At 48.3% G+C, this 19,676-nt stretch overlaps 1 long non-coding RNA gene across 1 annotated transcript; it reads left to right on the top strand.

Moving 5' to 3' along the window:
* Positions 1 to 1,597: 1,597 nt before the first annotated feature.
* On the top strand, positions 1,598 to 3,095 carry LOC134476069 (uncharacterized). The gene is made up of 2 exons (XR_010047514.1): positions 1,598 to 2,313; positions 2,417 to 3,095. It is a non-coding gene; the product is annotated as an uncharacterized LOC134476069 (long non-coding RNA).
* The last annotated feature ends 16,581 nt before the right edge of the window (positions 3,096 to 19,676 follow it).

Below are 19,676 nucleotides of genomic sequence, written 5' to 3' on the forward strand. Positions count from 1 at the left end.
AGTTATTTTTATTATTAGTAGTGTGTGGTACAGTACATAACCCTTACAGTCCTCACCGGAGTTGGTGCATGTGCAGAGCATGTCTTAACTCTTTTTGTCATCCCTCTTTCCTCCCTTTTCTCCCCCCTCCCTCCATCTCTTGATCTCCTTTCCCTTTGAGAAAGCCCTACTCCCTACTTCCTGTTATCCATCTTTATTTTCTTCTTTAATCTTTGGGTTTCTCATATAAGAGAAACCATGTGATAGTTAAGCTTCTGTTCTCCTTTATTGCACTTAATCTAAAGGGTCTCATGGTGCATCCATTGTTCTGTAAGTGACTCATGTTTATCTATCTTTTTTTTTTTTTTTGTCTTTTTCCTTTTTATCGGTACCGGGGATCAAACTCATGACTGCCTGCTTGCAAGGCAGGCGCTTACCCACTCCTAGGTGTGGCTGAGCACGCCTGTAATGCCGCTGAGCTAAATCCCCATCCCTTGTTTATCTATCTTCATGGCAGAGTCATACTCCTGTATGTGTAAATACCACATTTTCTTTATCCATTCATCTGTTGATGGGCATCCAAGATTCAGCCATTATGAGCTGTGCTGCTATCAGGTTTTGTTTGTTTGTTTTATTTTTGAGATGGGGCTCGATGTGTAGTCCAGGCTGACCTAGAATTCTCTGGGGCCCTTTTAGTTTAGCCTCCCACATGCTGGGATTATGGGCATGCTCAACCCACCTAGGAGGGGGTAAGTTTCCTAAACCATGACCCTTGTCAGGTGACTCCTTGCTCCCTGGCGTCCCCTTGCTCCTGAGAGTGGCTCGGACCCTCGGTCACTGCCTGGTGACTCCTGTCAGCCTCTTCTTAAGCCATGCACTAATGCAACCCTGTCACGTTTTTTCCAGTCCTAAGGACCCTGTCTCCAGGAGGGTGCCCCCTCGCCACCGCCTCTACCTGGAATACTTCTTGACCCACACCTGGCATCTCATGCCCTCACCCTCCATCTGTGCCGCTTGTTTCCGTTGAGTCACTGCCCAGGGACTCTGACTCTGGAAGCTGTCAGGCAAGGTGTGCAGATGCCTCGCTGTACCATGGTAGTGAGAGTGGCATCAGGAATTGCACTATCCCATCCCCGGCCTCATTTATGACAGACATCGTCCAATATCTCATCAGCGTTCTGATTGTCTCATAAAATACTTCTAAATTTTTAATCGCCATAGTAATTGCACATGTTTATTGGGTGTGGCTGCACACACCTATAATCCCAGCACTCAGGAGGTCGAGACAAGAGGGTATCTACAAATTCGAAGCCAGCCTGGGTTATGCAGCGAGACCGTATCTCAAAAAACAAAAAACAAAACAAAATTTCCTATTGAACTGTTTGTATATCATGCATCCACAGTCTGTTCCTTACCACAGTGGCAGAACCACAAAGCCGTGGCTGCCCACAGACAGGGATGCACACGCCTCTCCACAGGCCAGGCCTGCCCTGAGTTTACCACAGCTGACATCTCACTCACGCGGCGTTGCCCTCCAGCCTGATGCACCACAGATGTGGTCATTTATAGCACGATCTGACCACAAGACAGGGCTCTTCCAGGGCTGGCCAATCTTCAAGGGCAGGCAGGGCAAGGCTATGTGACCTGCAGGTGGCAGTTCAGGCCCCATCCCACCAGACCTTGGAGACATCTCAGCAAGTCCTGGTGAAACACTGAGTGAAATGTTTGTGCCTTTGCAGATTTACATCCCTAAGAGACACCCTGTACCCAAAGCTGGATCTAAATTTAGGTGGGTGCTGAGATCCTCCCCCTCTTAAGATCCTCTAAAAATAGCTTCCCTGTGACTTAGGAAATCTCTCTTGTTCAGGAATACAAATATGCTCTGATCTGAATCCAACAGGAAAGCACGACAGGCGGGGAGAAGAAGCTGGTCTCTTAAGTGGGAGTGGATGGTGAGGAGCCATCCGAATCCCACTCCTTGCCCCCTAGCAGGGAGGTGGTGTGGCTCCTCCCCACACATGCACTCGCATGATACTTGTGCCTGACAGGGGGACTTCACCCTTGAGATGCAGTGACAATAGAAGAAGGCAGGTTTCACACGCCTGGGATACAGAAAATGCTGCAGAGAGAAAAATACCGAAAACCTTAGAGAAGAAGGTTTATGGAGTTACGTTGCCATGGTGGCAGTTGATTGAACTCCATCTTGTTCCGAGAAACAGTCTCCTTGTGAGAGTGTTGCCATGGAAACCAGATGCGATTAAGTGGTTTATTGGATGTAGCTGTCATGGACCAACCTTCTAAGGCTGGGGCTTCAGGGTGCACCCTGGCTTTCAGGTACTTTTCTCTGGCACATGTATTTTCAGAGCACTGCTCATGAACACCTGAAACAGCTGAGATGAAATGAGCCTCTGTCTGTCAATTTTTGTTATTTTGTCAGGAACAATTTGGCACACCTGGTGGAGGAGGCTGGGTTGCTGATAATGTGCACGTGTTGAATTTCATCTCACCATGTAGAAAGGAGTCCTTGAGTGATCACCAAGGCCAGCCTTGAGCTCAGCCTTTCCTCTCTCCTGACTGTGGGTTCAGAAAAGCATTCATCATCTTGGTGAGTTCTCTGTAAGCTTTCCAAGTTCCGCCTGTTCCTCATTTGTTCAGAGCGGACAGTTCTGTGGTGAGAGCCTGACCAGACAACGTGTCTCCTTAACCGCGCAATGAGGTGTGTCGCCAGGGTTTCCTCCTGCATCTGGCCTGCGTGGCTGCTCACCGGACACGTGGATGGGTGGCTACTCCTAAGCAAATGTGTGTCTGGGATTCTTTTCAGAAATGCCTGACAGCTATTGAAGGTGACACACACTGAGTGGTTAGCAGCTGGGAGAGAGCTGGAGCAGAGGCTCAGAAAGGCCTGAGCTCAAAGAAGCAAGGAACTTAAGCTGGGCATGGCGATGCAGTCCTGTAATGCCAGCACCCTGGGAGACTGAGGCAGGATTCCAAGTTTGAATGGGCTGGGATACTAAGCAGGAGCCTGGGTCAGATGAAAACAGGGGCTGAGGGTGGAGCTCAGTAGAAAGGTTTGGTCCCTGTACTGCAAAAAATAAAAAGAATAGAAAAAAAAAAAACCACAGGAATCTTTGTCCGTTTTATGTTGCTTAAAAACACATTCTAGGCTGGGTCAGTTGTGAAAAGGAGAGAGTCAGCCATGCACAGCGGCACACATATGTGACCCCAGCCTCTCCAGTGTGCCCCTCCTGTCTCCTCTTCATGTCTCATTTTTTTTTTTTTTTTGGTATCAGGAATCAAACTCACAACTGTGTGCTTGCAAAGCAGGCTGTTACCTGCAGCCTGCAGTGGTTTTTCTTCCTCACAGCTGCTCCCCTGTGGCTGAATACACAGCCCCTGGTTTCCTCTCCAGGTCAAGAGGGCTTCTTCTCCAGGCGCCAGGCTGAGCCTGCTTCCTCCTGAGCTCCCTGCAAACACAGTGGGGACTGTGGGGGACGCTCCCACCCACCCTGCTCCAACTCAGGCCACCCATTGTGTGCCCAGCAGGCTGGGCCTCAGTTGATCAGGCCTCAGTCCGCCTCCTCCTGCCCAGCCTGGAGCTTTCCTCCTCCACCTGGGGTTGTCTCAGAGCACTCCTGAGGAAAGCCCCATGTAAAAGTCCATCTGTGAGTCCATTTCCCGATGCAAACTCCCTTCAGTGAGATCCTTTTTCTATGCCTGCTGTGTGTGCAGTTTGTAGTTGCTTGAGACAGGGTCTCAGATACGCATTTCAGGCTGGCCTTGAGCTCACTTTGTAGCCCAGGCTGATTTTGAACTCAAAACGATCCTCCTGCCTCCGTCTCCCGAATGCTGGGTTACAGGCGTGAGCCAGCACGCCCAGCTCCTGCAGTGCAGTGACTTATTTCACACTCACTCCAGGCACAAGCGCCAAGGCAGGCCCACCTCCTCTTTCATTCCTGGCCACGCTGATTTCCTAATTAGGGTGATGGGACAATGAGAAGGTTTTGAAAAAGCAACTTTCCTAAGATTACCTAACAGCTTCCTAAGAAACACCCAGCACTTTGAGTGACTGGATGCAAATGAGGAGCCAGCTTTTGAGTTACTGAGGACACCTTGAATGACAAGGAGAGAACATAACCAATGAGGGGGAGAGAAAGTTAGTATGATCTCGAGGTTGGATGGATCAGCTCAGAGCACCCTGGCCCAGCCACACCATAGCCATGGAACGCCGGATTTCTCCAGGTACGACCAATAAATTCATTTTGTGATTTAAATCATTGGCAAGGTCTCCTGTGAAGTGATACTGTAACCTACCTCATGGGAATGTTTCAGCAAACACATTTTCAATTCTCCTAACACATGGGAGATGTCCTGTGAATATTTGCAATGCCTATGGTTTTCTTCCTTCCATTTTTCAGTTTTTTGACATAGGGTCCCACTATGTAATTCAGAGTGGCCTTGAACCCACTGGTAGCCCAGGTTGGCCTTAAACTCTCAGTGATCCTCCTGCCTCAGTCTCCCAAGTGCTGGGATTGCAGATGTGTGGAAAACTTGCAATCCCACAATTTCTGTGGTTTTCAAAATCCACAGCTTGCTCACACAGTGGATTTTCTTAAAGATGGGCTCCTAGGAGGTACAAAGGTTCTTGGAAATAACGGCTTTTCCTTCAACCTGTATTTTGAGATTCAACCCAGTGCTGAAGATTTCAAATAATATTTAAGCAGTGCATTTTGTTTTGATTTGGTTTTTTGAGACAGGGCCTCACTATGCAGTTCAGGCTCCCCTTGAACTCACTATGTAGACCACCTAGGCTGGTCTCTAATTTGCAATGATCTTCCTGCCTCAGCCTCGCAAGTGCTGGAATTAGAGGCATGCACCACTGTGCTCGAGAAGAAGTAGTATTTTTGACAACTGAAATCTCATGTAGAAACCGTAAATATGGAGCTGGGTATTTGGCTCAGTGGTACAAGTCCCTGCCTGGCAAGTGCAAGGTCATGAGTTAGATACCTGGTACAAGAAAAAAAAAAAAAAAAAAGAAAGAAAGAAAAGAAAGAAACCATAAATATATCTGGGAGGCTGAGGCAGGAGGATTGCTGTGAGTTCAAAGCAGCCTGGTCTCCATAGTGAGCTCAAGGCCAGTCTGAACTACATAGCAAGACCTTGTCTGAAACCAAGAAAGAAAAAAAGAAAAACATAGATGTGTATAAGCACCACAGTAGTGGAAAAAAGCATATTGCACACTTACCACATGCCAGATGCCATGCTCAGGACTCACCCTATGAACACGAATTCACTGAGAACTTCCCACGGCCTGGAGACGGATGCCGTTTCATCTCTACCATTGCTTTTTGTGACCCTCTTCAGTGTGCTCCCAGAGTACAGAGAATCCCATGTGGAATCTGATGACTGGTTCCGCATTTGTTGTTGGGGACCACAAACTCACGCATACCTCCCTAAGGGACGAAGGGAGGCTCAGGATTATTGGACTCACCCTTTGGAGACTTGCCATTATCCCATTAGGTGGACTATCCTCTCCCTGCACTAAAACTATGACTAACACCCTTTAGGGTGAGACCCTCACTGGTGTAAAGTCACCACAGCCCTCTGAGCCCTTGGATAACCCTCTCCTCAGTGCCTGCTGAGGTGCCAGCTGTCCACCTCAGGGCCCCCTGCTCCTGGTCCTTCCAGACCCCTGCTATGTGTGCTCTGTCCTTTCCGGTCAAGTGCAGTACCAGTACCGTGGGAGAGAGACCAGAACCTGCCACAGGGGTCTCCAACAATTCACTCTGAATAAACTTACTCTGGATACTTTAGATCCAGGCTTCCGGTCATGAGACTTTTTTTTTCCTCCCATAAAGCAGAGCATAAAATGCTTTTAGTACGCACAGCCCAAAGTAAAACCACCCATTCATACCCACCACACCCCACAGACACACACATCCGTCTTGAGCTTAGTGGGGCCCCTGTGTCGCCAGAGAGCCTGGCAGCTCCGTCACAGACCTCTTTCATCTTCCAAAGAGGCGGGGGAGACACGATCTGAAAGGAAAAGGGGAAGCCGGGCAAGGGCAGGCATGAACACTGCCTCACACTGTGTAGGAGGGTGGAAATTTGTATTCCGAGCAGCTAATGAAAGATAGCACAGGGCGTGTTTGAGAAACACCCCTCTGTCTCCTTTGGGGTTTAGGCTGCTCTAAGAGTCCCCTGTGGTTGGAGACATTGATTCAGGGTCACCCCGTAGGGATCCCTGTGTGTGCTGCACCCCTGGTCCAGGCTGCCGAGAGCCTCCCTGGCCCCGTCCTTAGGTTTCACCCCATACCACATCCATCAGTTTCAGGACAGGGGTTTCTCAGGCAGGGACAGGGACAAGAACTCCAGACCAAGTATGCTGGGCCAGGGCCAGGGCCAGGACCACGGCCAGGGTTTGGATGGGTTGTTGAGCCCTCAAGACAGTGAAGAGGAACCTAAGGTGAGCAGAAGAGGCAGCCAACCAGGCTTAGGAACTGGAGTGTGCCAGCAGAGCTCCCCAGGAGAGAACTGAGCTTTTTGGAGTTTCCCTTCAACTGGAGGAAAATTCTCACATGGCTTCCTCCGTATGGGCTTTGAGTTTTCCTGTGTTTAAGGGAATCTGACGCATCTGTGCACTTCGTGCAGTGTGGGTGGAAGGGACTGGGGCACAGGCCACGAAAGGGGGTGCAGGACAGAGAAGGGGGCCAGGTCTCAGATCTGGGGGCTGGCAGGGCCCAGCATGTGGGTGACAGGAGCCCCCAAGTTCCCTTAAATAACAGGAAGTGCGGCCCCTAAGGGATCTAGAGCACAGAGCTTTGGGTTTAGGAGGAAGCAGGGTCAAATGAGGTTTTTTTTCCCATAGCAGATGGTAATCCAAGTCCATTCCAAATACTTCTATGTGGAACTGGAATATTTGCTATTTCCTGTGGTACAAATGTAAGATTGTGTCAGTGGATATTACACATATATGTCACCACAGGAAATGTGTGGATTTACTAAATATTTGTCCTGTTGATAAACAGTTGCTACCAACATCAGCCTTGAGTTTCTTCCTGGGTTGGGGTAACTGCCAGGTATACTACAGAATAGGAAAATTTAAGTCCTTCCCTTCAAATTTCCTGCCTAAAAAGTATCCCTGGTGATGATTTTCTCATTGAATCATTTGAGAATCTAGAAAAAGTCTATTCTTTTATAAACCTGCAAATAAAAGACTAAGGCTAGGCATGGTAGTGCACACTTGTAATTCCAGCACTGGAGAGGCTGAGGCAAGAGGATCCCCGTGAATTCGAGGTGAGCTAGGGCTATACAGTGTGTTCAAGGCAACCTGAACTGCACAGCAAGAGCCTGTCTCAAAATAAATAAAATAAAAACAAGACAAAAGATTAAGGCCATTGTGTCCTCTCTCACATGGGTGGCCACCCTCATCCTGTAGGGTGTATTTCTTTTCCTACTTTTATGTGACCCATACTTGCTCGGCAGAGCCTGTTTCTTTTCCCACCTTTAATAAACTTTGCCATTGTTAAAAAATGACTAAAAATAAAGTAAAATAAAAGATCACACTGAGGACCGAGTATGGTGACACATGCCAGTAATTTCATAAATAGGAAGGCTGAGGCAGGAGGATCACCATGAGTTTGAGGCCACGCAGGTTCTATAGGTTATGTATATTCAAGGCCATCCTGAACTACATAGTAAGACTTTGTCTCAAAAGACCAAAAAAGGAAAAAGGAAACAAAGGTCAAGTTGGGCATGATGGTATGGATCTGTAACCCAGCACGGTGGGAGGCTAAAGTGGGAGGATCACAACCCTCCCATCTTAGGGTTAGGAGAATTTGAGCCCAGTCTGGGCAATCTAGCGGGAGCCTGTCTCAAAATTGAAACAAACAGACATAAAATAAAAAGGGCTGTAGTTCAGTGAGAAGGCCTTGGGATCAATCCCTAGTAATACACACACACACACACACACACACACACACACACATGAAATTAAACATAAGAATGACTTATGCTTTTTAAAGTGAGCTTGGGAGGTGACCCCAGAGGCCCCTGCAGTAAGCCCCTGGGCTTATATGTGCCGCTTCCCCTGCAGTAACTCCCAAAGGGCAGTGTTAGAGCAGGGCCAGCGCCACAGCACCCAAACAGGAGAAGGCAGAGCTGGGGAGCAGCCAGTGAGGCTAACTCAGGGCCACAGAAGCACACCCCATCTATAGTCGGTGAGCAGTAAAAGAAGCTCTGAGTCCCACCTCCTGCATGTTATAGCTCCTTTCAGAAGAGCACCGTACGCTGAACTGAAGATGCGACTATCATTTTCCACCAGAGCTTAAACTGGGCAGCTCAGCTCAGCCCTGTACAAACCTCTCTCTCTCTACCTGCTACAAAGAAAGTGGTTTTAACAGATACTGCATGCAAATCTTGTCCATTCCTCCAATCCCTAGGGTTGAAGATCAAAACAAAACACAAATATTTCCACTGCCAGTATTTTAAATTTTCAGTCGGGTCCTGAAGAATGACTGCAGTAAAACAGTGGGAGAAAATACAGAAAGCAAGCCAGGCATGGTGCCGCACACCTGTAATCCCAGGCTTTGGAGGGCTGAGACTGGAGGATTGAGTTTGAGGCCAGCCTGGACTACATAGTGAGACCCTGTCACAACAGAGCAAAGCAAAACAAAACACGGAAAGTATTTCAGTTCTGGACTAAGCTTTCTTCCTTCTAGAAAGGAATGTAAACAACTGGATATTTCTCCTCTTCCACATTTCCTAGGGACAGACCAGCCTGGGAACCTCGATGCCTGCAGCAGCTGGTGACTCATCTTCTATATTCAAAAATAATTGTAGTTGTTTGAGATTTGCTGATGCAGCCCTATTCCCTGAAAAATAGTTTTCCCAGAGAACTTAATCTACTGACTCGTTGCTTTATTTATTGACTTATTTCTGGCTGGGAATCCAACGAAACAGGGGGCCAAGAGAGGGTTTGACCACCAAGTTGCGCACCCTGGCCCTGTGACTTCTTTTGAAGCACTTGAGATAGTTTTGGTTTCTTGGGGGGTGACTTGAATTCACCCAGGAGAATGTGGCTCGTTGGGGCACTAGAAATTTTGGAACCAGCAGGTCTGCCCATGTCAAACGGTGGAAGGCCTTTGTGGGCCAGGTTCTCCTGGGGCATTCTTAGTGGTTTGTGCTCTGCTAACAAAGCAGAGAAGTTATTGAAGGCGTCCAGACAGAGTCAATCTCTGAGTAGGTTTCAGCCACATGACAACTTCAAAAGCATAATTATTAGATCTGTTGCCAGCTCAGTATATATAACCCAATGCCTTGGCATATAAATGAAAAAAAAAAGAAATACTTTTCAAAGAGTATATTTTCTTGTCTCTCTGTCTCTCTCTCTCTCTTTTCTGAGACAGGGTCTCACCAGTTTTGAACTCACTGTGTAGCCCAGGTTAGCCTTGACCTCACAGCAATCCTCCTGCCTCAGCCTCCCCAGTGCTGGGATTATAGGCATGTGCCATCATGCCTGGCTCGAAGGATATATTTCTCAATGCTGGTATTTTTTAGAAATACAAGAATTTTTTTGTTAATTCTAAAAATTGATCCCAGGGTCTTTACACTGAGTTCTGCTCCCAGCCCTTTTTATTTCTAGTTTGAGATAGGGTCTTGCTGAACTGCCCAGCTGGAGCTCAAACTTATGATCCTCCTGCTTCAGCCTCCCTCAGTGCTGGGATTCCAGATGCGTCCTGCTCTGCTGCTCCTGGCTCAGGGATGGAAGAATCTGAAACTGTCTGTCGGGGCTGAATCTGCAGCTTTGTTCCTGCTCTCTCTCAGAAGAATTTAAAGTGGGTTGAGGCCATTCCCTTCTTCAGTGTCCCTCTCCTGGGACCTTGGTCTTGGAGCAGGAAAAGAGAAATGACAGTAAGCTGTGGTGAGAAACACAGGAAACGGGCTTTATCGTGAGAACTTTCTTCCAATGTCCACAAACTCGCTTGGACACAGCTGTGTTCTCGAGGCCCATGCCACAGCCAGACAGGAACTGAGGAGCTGACCCTGTGGTCTGGACTGCCCTGGCTCTGGCTCTCACTCGCTCCTCCTGTCACTAGCTGTGGTGCCTTGGCTTGGTGCAGTCACGCGTCAGGGTTTCACTGTTGGTGCCTTCGATTCACCTTAAACCTACCAGGTCCCTGCAGGACTCCCAGGTCCTATTTGGGCACAGTCAGGCTGGTCAGAGTGGACAGAAGGTAGCAGCTGAGGAGACTGTAGCGGAACAGAGAGGCTCCTTCAGAGAGGATGTTTGAGTGGCCGTGCCGAGTGGAAACAGCTCAGCTAAGACCCAGAGAAAGACAGAGACAGAGACAGAGACAGAGAGACAGAGCGCACCAGGTGGAGAAAAGCGGGGGAAGCAGCAGCCAGGAAGGAGGCGCAGCAGAAACAAAGCATTGAGGCAGGACAGGACTAGGGTTTCCAGCCAGAAGCCGGAGCAGCTTAGCAGACACAGCAAATTTATTTTAGTATTATTTATTTCATTATGTATTTGGGTTTTTTTGAGATAGGGTCTCACTCTGTAGTTCAGGCTGACCTTGAACTCACTATGGAGTCCAGGCTGGCCTTGAACTCATGACAACCTTTCTGTCTCAGCCTCCTGAGTGCTGGGATTACAGGTGTGCACCACCATGCCTGGCTTGCAAATTTCTTTTAAATTCTGTGGGGGAAGAAGCCCTTCTTAGCCTGCAGCAGGAGCTGATCTTTTCATTTGTAGATTTCTTGTTTGTTTTTGAGACAGGGTCTCACTATGTAGCCCAGGCTGGTAGCCCAGACGCACCAGATTCTTCTACCTCAGTCTCCTGAGTGCTGGGGTTACGGGTGGGCACCAGTTTCTGAGTTTTAGGTTTAAAGCTGGTCTCATGTTCTGTGGAGAGAACAGGTTGGACCTGGCAAGGAGATAGGGTAATGAAGGCAGACAGGTTTGCACTGGGTTTGGAGATAAAATCGCAGCACTGACACACTAAATATGGAGGGAGATGGAAAGATAAACAGAATAGTGTAGTTTCTCACCTGCATAGTCACAAGACAGGTGCAGCACAGGGCAGGGGGCCAGGTTTGGGAAGGGGGGGACCCAGAACGCCAGGAGACCCACAGTGGTGCTGTGGAGTCCCCAGCAGGGATATCAAGAAGGAAGCTGGACACAGGCCTCTCCAGTGCTGGCAAGAGATCCAAACTGAGTGTGGTGACCCAGGTTTGTAACCCCAGCACTCGGAAGACTGAGGCAGGAGGATCATCATGAGTTCAAGGCCAGCCTGGCTACCTAGTGAGACTGTCTAAACAAAACACAAAGAAAAACTGTCCACCTGGTTGGGCCACACAAGTCCTTGTTAGTAATGAAAGCAAGTTCGGTGGAGGGGTGGAGGATGGGCCAGAGTCACAATGGGCAGCACAGAGGGGGCATTTGTCCTCCCAGCAGACCTGGCCCAGATGAAAGTGGTGTGAGCCCTTTTATTGCCCTGAGTGCTACGAAAGAACAAAGCACTGAGATTATTGTCAGGTTGCAGCCTGATTTCTCTTCCTGTTTTTATCACAAAGTTCATTTTGCTTCAGTTTTCAATTAGCACTGGCTGGAAAATCACTGTTTCCCTCCCAGCTTGAAGCCGGGGCCTCAGTGTTCTGCGCAGTAGAGTCTCAATGACGTTGGCCCCAGCAGACATCTGGGGAGATGGCGTCTATGGGGATGAGTGGTGTCGCTCTGGCCACCCTGACGTCTTGTGAGAAGCTGGAATGCCTTTCCTTCTTCTTAGAGCCAATTAATAATTCAGGAACAAAGCTCTCCTTAGAGCTCAGGCCAGAAGCTGGAAATAACCTTTTAAGGGCGAAGCACCAAGCTCACCTCTGGTTGTTATCTTGGGAATAACTTTGTCTTTTAAGACAGGGTCTTGCTATGTAGTTCAGGCAGACCTTGAACTCACTGCCCAGGCTGGCTTCAAACTCATGATGATCCTCCTGTCTCAGCCTCCAGAGTGTTGGGATTCAGTTGTGCACCATCAAGCCCGGCTGAGATGTAGCTTGGTGTAAAAGCCCTGAATTCGACCCCCAGTACCATGACCACCAGGAAAACAACAAAAGCCATTGAGTGACCTCTAATATTTCCTCTTTTAATCTCTACCACCTCATTTGGTGCACAGTCTGTGTCTTTTGCTCAGCCCTTGAGATACTTCTGTCTATGAGGGGCGGGGTGGGCTGCCTTATTTTTTCCCCCTCCCTTAGCCCCTTGTCCAAGAGTTCTGAGACTGTCCTGTAGAAGTCTGTTTGCTGTTAGCTATCGCAGCGTTAGGAGGAAGTAACAACATCCTTTTATTAATTATCTTCTTCATTGGGAAGCAGACACTATAAGCTCTCAAGAATATCATTGGTCACTGCCCCCCCCATCCTGGGGATTGGATTGAACCCAGGGTATTCACACTGCACTACATCCCCAGCCAGTTTATGATGTTTTACTTCGAGACAGGGTCTTGCTAAGTTGCCATGCTGCCCAGGCTAGTTTGGAACTTGTGATCCTCCTACCTCAGCCTGCCACAGCACTGGATCACAGGTGTGTGTCTCCATGGACAGCTTGGTCACTGTTTTCCTGAAGGGGAGGAATACCTAGGACCTAACCCATGGCCTCAGGCTTTCCCGGGAAGAGTCTTGCCACAGAGCTACACCCCAGGCCCTAGCTTTAGTCACATGAATTGAGTCAGACTCCTTATCTCGGGATAGTTCTTGACCTCAGTCTGGGATATCAAATAATAAAGCAAAAGGGCATCCTTGGGGAAGCAGGAAAGGGCAAGAGACTGTGGTTTGTTTGTTTTTAGTTTAGTTTTTTGGAGACAGAGTCCAAGATGGCCTTGAATTCACTATGGAGCCCAGGCTGGCTTCAAACTCACAGCAATCCTCTCCGAGTGCTGGGATTACATGCCATCATGCCCAGCTAGGACATTGTCTTCAATCTGAAGCTTCAGCAAGGACCTTGGGCTAGCAAGAAAAAAAATAAAAAGAGATTGGGGAAGGGCTTGTCACTGAGCTCCCCAGGTGTATCAGGTGAATGGTTAAAATAAGAATAACCAATAGGAAGTCAGGTGTGGTGGTACAAATCTGCAATCCCAGCCATGGAGGAGGCAGCAGGATTATTCCAAATTCCAGACTAGGCTGAACTACACAGTGAGAGCCTATCTCAGAAACACAAAGAACAGATAAGAATTGGAGCCTGGCATGGTAGCTCACACTTGTAGTTAAGCATTTGGGAGGCTGATGCAGGAGGATCATTGTGAGTTTGAGACTAGCTGGGGCTACATAGAGAATTCAAGATCAGCTTGCACACTACACAGCAAAACCCTGTCTCTAAAAAAAAAAAAAAAAAAAGATTTCTTTTCAGAAACTTGCTATGAAGGGATAACTATGTTCTAGGTTTGTTCTCCTGGCTTGTGGGCCCCCCCCCCCAACTATTTTGAGGCTGCTTTCCTGGGAAACCCAAGGTGAGGCTCAGCTAGTGCTTCTGTGATCCATGCATTTCACCCTCGCTGCTCCCAGGTGTGCAGACCTGGGGTGAGCTGCTGCCTTCACAAAGTGAAGTGAGGTAGGTTTCTCTAGGAACTGGAAACCATGGACCAGAGGGACAGGCAGGTGTCCACAAAGTAGGGTGTTTAATCTCAGTGAGTATCCCCAACCTCTCCACAGGGATGGGCACAGGGATGATGATGTACAAATACCCTACATCAGCTCCAGCACCTAGGACTTCTGGGCAGGAAATCCTGGGTTTCATTTCTCTAAGAGGTAAAAAACAAAAAAAGAAATCATCTTCCCTATTCTTTAAAAAGGTTAAGTTGATCTACCCAAAAAACCTGGGCAGCTATTCTATAATTTTTTTTTTTTTTTTAATGAGACAGGGTCTCCCTATTTTGTCTGGACTGGCTTTGAACTCACTAGGGAGCCCAGGATGATCTCAAACTTGCATCCATCCTCTTGCCTCAATTGCCTGAGTGCTGGGATTACAAGCGTGCACCAGCATGCCAGGCTGATTCATGCTATGCTTGGGTTCCCTGCAACAGAGACCACCGTGACTGGGCAAAGGGTGGAAATGGACTGCAGGACTGGCCAGGCTGTTTATGCAGATCCTTCTGGGCCTGCTATAGAAGACCAGATAATGAGGAACAAGGCCTAACTGACCTCCCCTGTGGAGGAGAAAACTGTGCTCCTTTGGCAGCGTGCGGACATGCTGGCTCCTCACAGATTCCCAGGGAGTCACCGCAGCCAAGATTCGGTGTACCCAGGCATGCCACAGACAATAGGAGGCAGTGACCCTTCTGCTCCCTAACTGCTGGCTCTCACATCTAAATGAATAAAAGTGAGGTGCGTCAAATGCTCAGGGCTCTTTGCCTAAGACAGGCAAGTTCTAAATTTGTTCTGTATGTTTTTGTTTTCCATCCTAGTCTGCTTCTGGTAGGGGACAAACTCACAGGCGGTTCCTACAACCCGAGCCTCACTTCCTTCCTCTGTGTGTTGCTTGGTTGTTTGTTTGTGGTATCGAGGTTCAGACCCAGGGCCTTCACCCTGAGCTATGTCCTCAGCCCGTCTTACTTTTTTCACTGTGAGACAGGGCGCCCTAGATTGCCCAAGCTATGTTTGAACTTGCAATCCTCCCGCCTCTGCCTTGAATGCCGGGATCACAGGTGAGCACCCCCACACCCAGCCCAGGCCTTAATATCTTTATGGCAAGCTGTTCCATGGAAAAGCAGGGACAGGTTAGAGTTATGTCACTAGGGTGTTGGCTGGCTTCTTATAAGGAAGCCCTGCCATGGAAAGAGGAATTCTACTTTCTGTTGCTTACCTTGGGGGAAGCTAGGGGTTGAGGGGCAGAAGGGCAGGTCAGAACTAAGGCTTTCTATGGGGTATCATTTCCTGAACCCCAACTCCTTAGCAGTAGAAATAGCAATCAAACATGGATTGAGTTTTGCAAATGCTTGGCAAATGTGACGTGGGAAAAGTTAAAACGGAGACATTGGTTACAGTCTCCGAGTTTGATGTTTATCTTCTGTCCAACTGTCTCCTCGCTTTTGCTTCATTTCCCTGAGTCATTATGTAAAAGAGGAGGCAGAACTGCAGGGTGTGGTTTGTCCGCTGGCCTGCGGTTGTGAGACTGCAATTTACACCCCGGATCTGGCCCCAGGCAGCCTGCAGGGACTAGTACTTGTGTGTATAAGACACCTTACTGATGCTGAGTGCCAGTATAATTCTTTGCGACTTGTGTTGGTGTCATCTTAAGTGTGGTTAGTGTTCCACCACTGAGAGCTCTTGGAAATATATTATCCTGCCTGGGCTTCAGTGTGAGTTGGAGACCAGCTTGAATTACATAGGAAGATCCTGTATCAAAAAGAAAAAAAGGAAGAAAGAAAATATATTGGCCAGGGCATGATGGCACATGCCTGTAATTCCAGCCCTCTGGGAGGCTGAGGCAAGAGATTTGCAAATTTGAGCTCAGACTATACAATTTAGTGATTTAGCAAGACCTGCCTCAAAAACTACATGACAACAAAACAAAGGGCTGGCATGTAACTCAGTGCAAAGGACTTGGGTTCAATTCCTAATTAGAAAAAAACTATCTAATGGGCCAGCATGGGGCATACACCTATAATCCCAGCACTGGAGAGGCTGAGGCAGGAGGATTGCCACGAGCTCCAGGCCAGCCTGAGCTTCATATCAAGTTGAAGGCCAGCCTGAACTCTATAGCCAGACTAACAAAACAAAACAAATCTAACCTATTCAAGGACTTCAGGTGACAGACTGAGCCACAGATGCCAGAGGCTGTGTTCTGAGTGTGGGGAAGCTGCAGGCTCTCACACTTCCCCTTGGAGCCACTGAAGCATTACTGCCCTTCCAGGACCCTTGGGCAGGGGGGCACACCGCATGTTAGTGCTGGAGAGCATTGCAGGTGAACAGCACTGTGGCTTGAGCATCTGTGTCCCCCACGGAAGTCCTACCTCCCATGGGATGAAGGGCAGGGACTGGGGACATGAGCAGGTCACACACAAGGGAGGGCCCAGGAAACATAGTGAGACCTTGTCTCAACAAACAAACAACCCACCAAACAAACAAACAAAAACAAAACCCTACTAAACTGAGTATCTTTTTTTTTTTTTAAAAGACATGGTTGTGCTATGTAGTTCAGCCTGGCCTTGAATTCATCATGTAGCCGAGGCTGGCCTCAAACAGCAACTTTTCAGCCAACCTTTCTGCTTCAGCCTCCTGAGTGCTGGGATTACATGCATGTCTTACTACACCGGGCTAATTTTTTTTTTTTTTTTTCAGTTTTGGGACAGGTACTCCCTAACCAGGTTACCCAGATTGGACTCAAACTTTAGATCCTCCTGCCTCGGCCTCCCAGGTACAGTACTGAAATTACTGGCATGCACCATCATGTCTGGCCCAATGGCCTGATGGAATCTTACTTAGATTAAATCTTAATTCTTCCATGCAGATCAGTCTTACAAACCATAGCTCTATAGAAGAACTATTATCTGGCTGATGCAACAGCTACTCCATGGCTCAAGTATACCAGAGTGGGCTATTCATAAAGATTATTGCTCTGGGAGGAGGAGCAGCGGTAGAAAGAATTGAGGTGTGTTATGTATGTGAACTAACTCCCCAAAATGAATGTAATCCTGTATTGTAAACACGTACTGATAAAAATTTTAAAAAATATTTAATCTGGCTCTTTTGCACAACAACATGCAGCTTTAAAAAGCAGACAAAAAGGGGCTCAAATCGACTCTGGAAAATACACGTGGTGTACGGTGTTGCCTGGCTCAAACACAAACAGCTGAAACGGGAAGACTCTCCCGGGTTGTTTTGCCATTCTTGGAATTTGCAGCTTACAGAGGGGAGTGCGGACCCGCAGCACCAAGCTCAGCTGAGCACCATTCAGCGGAGATAAACACCCAGAGCGACTCCCGGCCGGCCTGCCGGCCACAGCGCGCTCAGTCGGGGAGGCCCTGCAAGCCGGTCACTGCGGCAGAACGGGCTCTCCCGGTCAAAGCCACAGCAGCGCGCCCGCTTCCAGACCCGACCCGTCACCGTCTCCGCCAGCAGCTGGTCCCCGCGCCGAGCAAGGGGCACCGCGGAGGAGGAGCTGTCCAGGGTCAGCGCCGGAGCAGCGCCCGGCGGTTTCCTCAGGAGTCTGTGCTCCTCTGCTCGGCGCCAAGAAAAAAGCACTGTGAACAAAAGCATTGTTCTCTCCAAGCAGGTGTTTCACACAGGACGCCTTCCCGCTGCGTTCTTACCTTTGATGAGGCAGATGCTATCTCAGCTTTGTAAACTCTAAAACTGGCACCGTGCAAGCCATAAAACTAAGATCCCAAGAGTATTAGTGGTTTGTATGAAGCAGGAAGTCTAGCGAACCAGCTAAACTGTTTAGCCTCAATTCTTTTAGGCAGATGAATAAGTAGTTTAGGCACACTCGTGATGTGGCACTTGGAGGCTGAGGCAGGAGAATCACTGTCAGTTCAAGGCCAGCCTGGGATACACAGCCAGACCCTGTCTCAAAGGGCCTTATGCCCATCTCCCTCATATTTTAACTCATGTCTAGATTATTTATACTTTCCAATACAATGCAAATGCTAAGTTCAGAGCTGTGAGATCATATTATTTAGTGAATGATGAAACAAAAAAAGTCAGTGCCTGTTTAGTACAGATGTAGTTTTTTTTCTGCTGAACATCTGGATCTGTGGTTGACTGAACCTGCCAGTGTGGAACAAAAGAATATGCAGAGTCAACATGAATTGTTATTTCAAGCCAGGCGGGGTGGTGCATACCTGTCATCTGGGCATTCAGGAGGATTGCCACAAGTTCAAGGCCAATTGAACTTCAGTGACATCCTTTCTCAAAAGAAAAAAATTCTGTCGTTTCAAAATTTAGGGAAGGAGCATCCATTAGGCCTTCCCCCCTATCCTACCATTTTGAACTATGAGCATTAGGCAACCAGGAGCTTCACTGAATGGTGACTACAGGCCACAGCTCGGTGGTGCAGCCTTGTAACCCCAGCACCCTGAGAGTCTGAGGCAAGACATCACAACTTTCATTCTAGCCTGAACAATTTAGTTACTTGGAAAGACCTTGTTGCAATATAAAAAAGAAAAAAGAAAAAGGGGCCGTGAATGTGGCTCTGTGAGAAGGCCTTTTAACCTTGGTACTGAAAAGAAAGAAAAAGGAAAAAAAACCCTGATGACAGGAAAATACAGATGTACTACAAACATTTAAAAGAAACAAATTGTTTAGACAAAAGTCATCTCTGAGGTCTGAGGAATGAAATCACCTCCCAGTTAGCAGGAGACACAACAGCAGACTTTAACAGATAATGGTATATAATTAACAGGAGACATTAATTCTTTTATTCTGTCTCTCTCTCTCTCTCTCTCTCTCTCTCTCTCTCTCTTTTTTTTTGTTGTTGTTGTTGTGACAGGGTTTCACTATGTGGTTCAGGCTGACCTTGAACTCTCTTTGTAGCCCAGGCTGGCCTCAAACTAGCAGTAATCCTCCTGCCTCAGCCTCCTGAGGGCTATGATTATAGGTCACCATGCCTGGCTAGGAAACTTCAATGTTTAATTTTGTTTTTGTTTTGGTACCAGGAATTGAGCTCAGGGCCTCACGCTTGCCAGATGGGTGCTGTGCCAATGAACTACACTCATGGCCTGAAACTTGAATTCTTTAAGGAATTTAAGATTAAAATGAGGACCACCAAAATGAAAGAAAAATTGAACCCTACCTTCCAAGCCAAACTGAAATAAACCAAACCAAACCAAACCTTGCATCCTGTTTACTGAACGGTGACATCATCAGAAATGATTTGGGATCGATTCCAAGCCCCAATACAAACTTATCTGATAAAACCTAAAGCTCTATCGAAAGCACTCATCAAAGCTGTTCAGAAGGCGGTAGTAGAACCAGCTGGGATCGAGCTCTCACTGTGGGAGGCTTTCAGCATCTGCTATAAAGGTGGGTGATGTGCGTGGTATGCTGTTTGTTTTCGAGACTTGAAATCGCAGCGATCCTCCTGCCTCTGTCTCTTGAGTGGTGAGTTTGCAGGCGCTTGCCATCACACCTGGCTCTTATTTTCAATTTTAGTAGTTAATCCAAGTGTGCTTGTTGTTTGGACTCAGAAAGCATCAGGCCTCGTGTGTGTGTGTGTGTGTGTGTGTGTGTGTGTGTGTGTGTGTGTACAAACGCGCACGTGTAGGGGGTTACTGGGGATCGAGCCCTGGTGATTCACACATCGCACTCCTTTATTTTTTGAAACAGGATTTCAATTATTTTCACAGCCTGGGTTCGATGATTCTCCCGCTTCGGTCTCTCCGTGCAGGGATTAATTGTGTACATCTCCACACCGGGGTCTCCGTCGTTAAATGGGGGAAAACGGGAATTCAGACTCGCAGCTTCAGCATTTCGCCGTCCCGAAAGCGGCCGGGGCAAACCCCAGGCAGAGTTCACGACCCCGCGCCGGGTCACCGCAGAACGCGGGCGGAGGAAACCCAGGGATTCCCGGCCACCCTCGGCCGCCGTCGCAGCCCCTCTCCAGGAACGTGCGAGCCCGCCTCCTGCGCGCGGTCGCTGATTGGGCGAGACGGCGCCGGGCGTGAGGTCAGGCCCCGCCCCGCGGGCCGTCCCGGCCGTTTGGTCTGGAGCAG

This window comes from Cavia porcellus, unplaced genomic scaffold, assembly GCF_034190915.1.
Source record: "Cavia porcellus strain 051 isolate PalLab524CR breed Dunkin Hartley unplaced genomic scaffold, mCavPor4.1 scaffold_5, whole genome shotgun sequence".
Classification (NCBI taxonomy): Eukaryota; Metazoa; Chordata; class Mammalia; order Rodentia; family Caviidae; genus Cavia; species Cavia porcellus.